The following is a 7,612-nucleotide window of genomic DNA, read 5'->3' as shown; positions in this document are numbered from 1 at the left end:
TAGTGCCGTCATGAAAAGGGGTAAGAGAGGAAGCCCTACAATATTACACTTTGTGAGAATGCTTAGAAGCAGGTAATGTTGAAAAGTCATCTTTACTTGGACTTTTCTTAAATATAGTTTTGTATTGATTAAACATGCAGACAACAAGAAAATTGCCAATGGGGTAACCAAGGTAACCACGGGTTGTTTTCCCACAGGCGGTGGGGCTGTAAAGTTCTATTTAATGCAGATCCCATGGCCACAGCCTTACTTGGGCCCAATAGGATGATGGGAGGTCTCCTTTCTCTCTGGGGACAGAAGGACAGTTCTCTCTCTCTCTCTCTGGGACAGAAGGACAGTTCTCTCTATCTCTCTTTCTGGGGATAGAAGGACAGCTCTCTCTCTTCTCTCTGGGGACAGAAGGACAGTTCTCTCTATATCTCTCTCTGTGGACAGAAGGACAGCTCTCTCTCTCTATCTTCTCTCTGGGGACAGAAGGACAGCTCTCTCTATCTCTCTCTCTCTCTCTGGGGACATAAGGACAGTTCTCTCTATCTCTCTCTGGGGACAGAAAACAACTCTCTATATCTCTCTCTCTCTCTCTATCTCTCTTTCTGGGGACAGAAGGACAGTTCTCTCTTTCTGGGGACAGAAGGACAGTTCTCTCTGTCTCTCTGCGGGACAGAAGGACAGCTCTCTCTCTCTCTCTGGAGACAGAAGGACAGTTCTCTCTAGAGAACAGAGACCAGGAAGGAGAGGAACAGAGACCAGGAAAGGGGCGTAGCCATTGGGGGTGTGAGACATGACCTCACGCTGGAGATTTACACACTACTGATGCTGTCCCTAACACAAGGGTAGTCATGGTTACTGTCCCCTCATGCCTTCTCATTCCACATCACATAGAGAGACCTTTTAGATGTTGTTACAACGTTGTAGTAGCTAATAGTTTGGTTGTTGCTGCAACGTGTGGGGTCTTGATGGTGGGTGTGGTGGATGGGTCTTGGATGGGTGGGTGGGTCTTGGATGTGGTGGGTGTGGGGATGGGTCTGGATGGATGGGTGGCTGGTGTGGGTGGGTGGGTCTTGGATGGGTGGTGTGGTGGAGTGTGGGTGTGGGTGGGTGGTCTTGGATGGGTGGTGTGGTATGTGGGTGGGTGGTGGGTGGGTCTTGGGTGGTGGGATTTGGTGGGTCTTGGATGGGTGGGTGGGATGTGTGTGTGTAAATAACTTATAGCTGTAGTAGAAAGCAGCTGTAGTACTGTAGTGTGTTATGACAATGAGTAATGAAAACACCAGTCATAGCTCTGTAGTGCTCTAAATGCTCTGTAGTTCTCTGTAGTGCTCTGTAGTTCTCTGTAGTGCTCTGTAGTGCTCTATAGTTCTCTGTAGTGCTCATAGTTCTCTGAGTGCTCTATATGCTCTGTAGTTCTCTGTAGTGCTCTATAGGCTCTATATCCTGTAGTGCTCATAGTTCTCGGTAGTGTGCTCTATAGTTCTCTGTAGTGCTCTATAGTTCTCTGTAGTGCTCTGTAGTGCTCTATAGTTATCTGTAGTGCTCTGTAGTGCTCTATATGCTCTATAGTGTCTGTAGTTATCTGTAGTGCTCTGTAGTGCCTATAGGCTCTATAGTGCTCTGTAGTGCTCTGTAGTTATCTGTAGTGCTCTATAGTTCTCTGTAGTGCTCTATAGTGCTCTGTAGTGCTCTATAGTGCTTGTAGTTATGTAGTGCTCTGTAGTTATGTAGTTCTCTGTAGTTATGTAGTGCTCTGTAGTTATGTAGTGTTCTGTAGTGCTCTATATGCTCTGTAGTTATGTAGTGCTCTGTAGTTATTGTAGTTCTCGTGTAGTTATGTAGTGCTCTGTAGTTATGTTAGTGCTCTGTAGTCTCTGTATTGTAGTCTCTGTAGTTATGTAGTGCTCTATAGTGCTCTATATTCTCTGTAGTGCTCTATAGTGCTCTGTAGTGCGCTATATGTGCTCTGTAGTTATCTGTAGTGCTCTATAGTGCTCTGTAGTGCTCTATAGTGCTCTGTAGTGCTCTATAGTGCTCTGTAGTTATGTAGTGCTCTGTAGTTATGTAGTTCTCTGTAGGTTATGTAGTGCTCGTAGTTATGTAGTTTCTGTAGTTGCTCTGTTAGTTATGTTAGTGCTCTGTAGTTATGTAGTGCTCTGTAGTATATGTAGTGCTCTTGTAGTTATGTAAGGTGCCTCTGTAGTGCTCTGTAGTCTTGTAGTTGCTCGTAGTTATGTAGTGCTCTGTAGTAGTAGTGCTCTGTATTGCTCTGTAGTGGCTCTGTAGTTATTAGTGCTCTGTAAGTTATGTAGATTCTCTGTAGTTCTCTGTATTATTGTATTGCTCTGTAGTTATGTAGTGCTCTGTATTCTCTGCTAGTTATGTAGTGCTCTGTAGTATGTATTCTCTGTAGTTCTCTGTAGTTAGTAGTGCTCTGTAGTTATGTAGTTCTTCTGTAGTTATTGTAGTGCCTCTGCTAGTTATGGTAGTGCTCTGTATTTATGTAGTGTCTGTAGTTATGTAGTGCTCTGTAGTTGATGTAGCTTGCCTCTGTAGTTTATGTAGTGCTCTGTTAGTTTATTTGTATGCTCTGTAGTTATGTAGTTTCTCTGTAGTTATTGTAGTGCTCGGTAGTTAGGTAGTGCTCTGTAGTTCTCTGTAGTTATGTAGTGCTCTGTAGTTCTCTGTAGTTCTCTGTAAGTTATTAGTGCTCTGCTATGTATGTAGTTCTCTGTAGTTATGTAGTGCTTTGTAGTTATGTATGCTCTGTAGTTATGTAGTTCTCTGTAGTGCCTCTGAGTTATGTAGCTGCTCTGTAGTTATGTGTGCTCTTAGTTATGTAGTGTCTGTAGTGCTCTGGATTCTCTGTAGTGCTTCTTAGTTATGCTAGTGCGCTTGTAGTTATGTAGTGCTCTTGTATTATGTAGTCTCTGTATGCTCTGTAGTTATGTAGTGCTCTGTAGTGTATGTAGTGCTCTGTAGTTATTTGTAGTGCTCTTGTAGTTATGTAGTCTCTGCCAGTAGTTGTGGGACCAGTGCAGTTGAGATTTCCATTAGTAGATGTGGTTTAGAGGAGTCTGTGCAACAGCCAGTCAGCAGGGAAACCAGATGAGGGAGTTGTTTCTGAAACAGTGGGTGGGCTTGGATAGAAGTCAGCTCTCTTCTCTCCTCTATATATATATACCAGCTGCCTTTCACTCTACGAAAACTTCCTCAACGGAGGCCATTCGTTAGCAGCAATCACCAATAACATACAGATTTCAAATCAAATACAACTACAGGATCAAGCTGGCCAAAGGATAGCAAGCAAGTTAGGTGGTAAAGTGCAGTTTCCTAATAAAACATTGGTCAGAATGAGGCTTTGTGTAAAGTGCCTGGTTTTACCAGCACGGCCATAATCATAGGGATTTACCAGGAGCAACTAGATTAAGGCCTGTGTTTTACCAGACGGCCAAATCCACAGGGTTTACAGGAGCAACTAGGACGTTACGCCTGTGTTTACCAGACGGCCATAATCCCACAGGGATTTACAGGAGCAACTAGAGTTAAGGGCCGGTTTTTACCAGGACGGCCATAATCCACAGGATTTACAGGAGCAACTAGAGTTAAGGGCCTGTGTTTACCAGACGCCATAAGCCACAGGATTTGTTACAGGAGCCAACTAGAGTTCAAGGGCCTGTGTTTACCAGACGGCCATAATCCACAGGGATTTACAGGAGCCAACTAGACGTTAAGGCCTGTGTTTTACCAGACGGCCATTAATCCACAGGGATTTACAGAGCAACTAGGAGTTAAGGGCCTGTGTTTTACCAGACGGCCATAATCCACAGGATTTACAGGAGCAAACTAGAGTTAAGGGCCGGTGTTTTACCAGAACGGCCATAATCCACAGGGATTTACAGGAGCAACTAGAGTTAAGGGCCTGTGTTTGTACCAGACGACCATAATCCACAGCGGATTTACAGGAGAGCAACTAGAAGTTAAGGCTCGTGTTTTACCAGGCGGCCATATCAACATGGATTTACAGGGAGCAACTAGATTTTAAGGCCTGTGTTTTTACCAGACGGCCATAATCCACAGGGATTTACAGGAGCAAACTAGAGTTTAAGGGCCTTGTTAATGGGCACTTCGTTGACAGATTGTTCACCTAGTCTGGGCCTCAGGGATTTGAACCAGTGACCTTTTCGACATTGCCCAAACGGTCTTAACCGCTAGGCTACCTGGTGTGTGTGTGCTGTGTTTGTGCTGTGTGGTGTGTGGTGTGTCGTGTGTGTGTGTGTGTGTGTTGTGTGTGTGTGTGTGTGTTGTTGTGGTGTGTGTGTGTGTGTGTGTGTGTGTGTGTGCGGTGTGTTGACTCTCTTAGTTTCCGCTGCCTAGCAATAAACAATATAATAGTGTGTGTAATATGAACTTGTCTTGTGTATGAAGTGGGTGTGGGGCAGGTGAGCTCAGTCCAGGGAAACAGACAGACAGACAGACAGACAGACAGACAGAACAGACAGACAGACAGACAGGACAGGACAAGACAGACGGACAGACAGGACAGACAGACAGACAGACAGACACTGGTACTGTAAATCTCTGGACTCTTCATTCCAATCCACATTGGTGATTGAACTGAAATGGCCATTATTTACTCTTGCTTAACTAATGTTAAGTAACATGTAGTATTGTAAATACAATACATGACCAAAAAGTATGTGGACATTGCTCGTCAATCACCTCATTCCGAATCATGGGCATTTTAATATGGAGTTGGTCCCCCTTTAATGCTATAAACAAGCCTCCACTTCTTCTGGGGAAGGCTTTCCACTATAGATGTTGGAAACATTTTGCTGTGGACTTGCTTCCATTCCAGCCACAAAAGAGAATTTAGTGAGATCGGGCGATTAGTCCTGGCTTCACAGTCGGCGTTCCAATTCATCCCAAAGGTGTTCAATGGGTTGAGGTCAGGCTCTGTGCAGGCCCAGTCGAGTTCTTCCAACACAATCTCGACAAACCCTATCTGTATGGACCTCGCTTTGTGCACGGGGGCATTTGTCATGCTGAACATAAAGGGCCTTCCCCAAACCTGTTGCCACAAAGTTGTGGAAGCATAGATGGTTCTAGAATGTAATTTTATGCATGTAGCGTTTAAGATTTCCCTTCACTGGACTAAGGGCCCGAACCATGAAAAAACGCCCAGACCATTTTCCATCCTCCCACCAAACTTTACGCGTTGTATCATCGGGGTAGGTAGCCGTTATCTCCTGGCATTTCTGCCAAACCCAATTAGTCCGTTGGACTTGCCAGACGGTTGAAGCGTGATTCATCGTTTTCACTGCTCCCAGGTCCAATGGCAGCGGAGCTTACACCCACTCCAGTTCCGACGGCTTGGCATTGCGCATGGTAATCTTAGGCTTGTGAAACCATTTCACGAGGCTCCCGACACGAACAGTATTTGCTGACGTTTGCTTTCCAGAGCAGTTTGAAAACTCGGTAGTGAGTGTTGTAACCCACTTCAGGCACTCGACCAGTTTCTCGTTCTGTGAGCTTGTGTGGTCTACCACTTCGCGGGCTGAGCCCGTTGTTGCTCCTAGACATTGGTTCACTCAACAATAACAGCAACTTACAGTGACCGTGTGTGCAGCTCAAGCAGGCAGAACTTGACGAACTGACTTGTCTTATGGAGACTGCATGCTGTGCTGCTTATTTTTATACACCTGTCGCAACGGGTTGTGGCTGAAATAGCCGAATCCACTAATTTGAAGGGTGTCCCCCCCCAACAAAAATTAAAACTTTTTTTAGTGTACAGTATATGTCCTACATAGCGAGTTTACATTATATCTGTGGTGCAGTCTGCGTCACACACCGGCAGACACCCACACTCACACACACACACACACACACGCACACGCACACCCACGCCAGACACCCACGCACACGCACACACGCAGACACACACACCGCAAACACACTTCCACACGCACACCACGCCAGACACCACACACCCCGGCAACCGCACACACCACACACACACAGCAGACAACACACTCACACATACACACCACACAAGCACCACCCACGCCAGACACCCACGCACACACGCAGACACACACCACACACACGCACATCTGGCCACAACACACACACCACAGACACCCACACGCACAATGCGCACACCCACAACATGCAGACACACACACACACACGCAGACACACACACACACACACACACTGCAGTATATGGCCACTTGCAGTTATATCCCAATGCAATGCTTTCATCCAAAGTGATTACAAAGTAAGGACGGAGTCTGTTCATCATGTGTATTTACAGTAAGGACGTGAGTCCTTTCATCCAAAGTGATTTACAGTAAGGACAGTGAGTTTCTTTGATTAAAGTTAAATTTTACAGTAAGGTCAGTAGTCCTTTGATCCAACAGGATTTACAGTAAGACAGTGAGTCCTTTGATCCAAAGTGAGTTACGTAAGGACAGTTGAGTCCTTTCATCCCAAAGTGATTTACAGTAAGGGACACGTGAGTCTTTGCTCCCAAAGTTGATTTACAGTAAGGACAGTGGAGCCTTTACATCCAAAGTGATTTACAGTTAAGAACAGTGAGTCCTTTCATCCAAAGTGATTTACAGTAAGGACAGTGAGTCCTTTGAGTCCAAACAGGATTTTACAGTAAGGACAGTGAGTCCTTTGATCCAAAGTGATTTACAGTGAAGGACAGTGAGTTCCTTTGATCCCAAGTGATTTACAGTAAGGACAGTGAGTCCTTTGATCAAACAGGGTTCCAGTAAGACAGTGAGTCTTTGATCCAAAGTGATTTTACAAGTAAGGACAGGTTGAGTCCTTTCATCCAAAGTGATTTACAGTAAGACCAGTTGTCTTTTGATCCAAACATGATTACAGTAAGGACAGTGAAGTCCTTGATCTAAAGTGATTTACAGTAAGACAGTGAGTCCTTTGATCCAGTGATTTACAGTAAGGACAGTTGAGTCCTTTGATCCAACAGGATGTCCATTAAGGACAAGTGAGTCCTTTGATCCCCAAAGTGATTTACAGTAAGGGACAGTGAGTCCATACATGTTCAGTATATGTGCAGTATGTATGGCGGAGGAATCTACATACTGTATCATAGTAAATCTCCCAATAGGTGATACTGTATCTCTGTTCACAGTACTCCATCTTCTGTTATCTATTATCATTGGGTTGTTGTCCATTGATCTCTCATATTGTACGAGTTATATAAGTATGCAGGAAAGTATCTCTGTACTTGCCCCTACCTAATGTAACATATTACCTCAATTAAACCTCTACCACGTACCCCTGCACATGACCAGTACCCGGTACCTCCTGTATATAGCCTCGTTATTGCTATTTTATTGTGCTTATAATTTTGTCTTTCGTTTAATTAAGCACATTTTTTCTTGACTTACTTTTTAAAACTCTGCATTGAGGGGTTAAGTTCTCGTAAGTAAAAGCATTTTCACTGTGAGTCTAACCTACCCTGTTCTATTACTCGGGCCCATGTGACTAATAACAGCTTGAGTTGATCAGCAAAATAGTCTGATTATGATGCAGATAATAATTGTATTTACTGAACATTTTATCCAACAACATAATTACTGGGAAT

Source organism: Salvelinus sp. IW2-2015, unplaced genomic scaffold (genome assembly GCF_002910315.2).
Source record: "Salvelinus sp. IW2-2015 unplaced genomic scaffold, ASM291031v2 Un_scaffold7008, whole genome shotgun sequence".
Taxonomy (NCBI): domain Eukaryota; kingdom Metazoa; phylum Chordata; class Actinopteri; order Salmoniformes; family Salmonidae; genus Salvelinus; species Salvelinus sp. IW2-2015.
The sequence above is the reverse complement of the archived record's forward strand: the minus strand, read 5'-3'. Positions refer to the sequence as shown.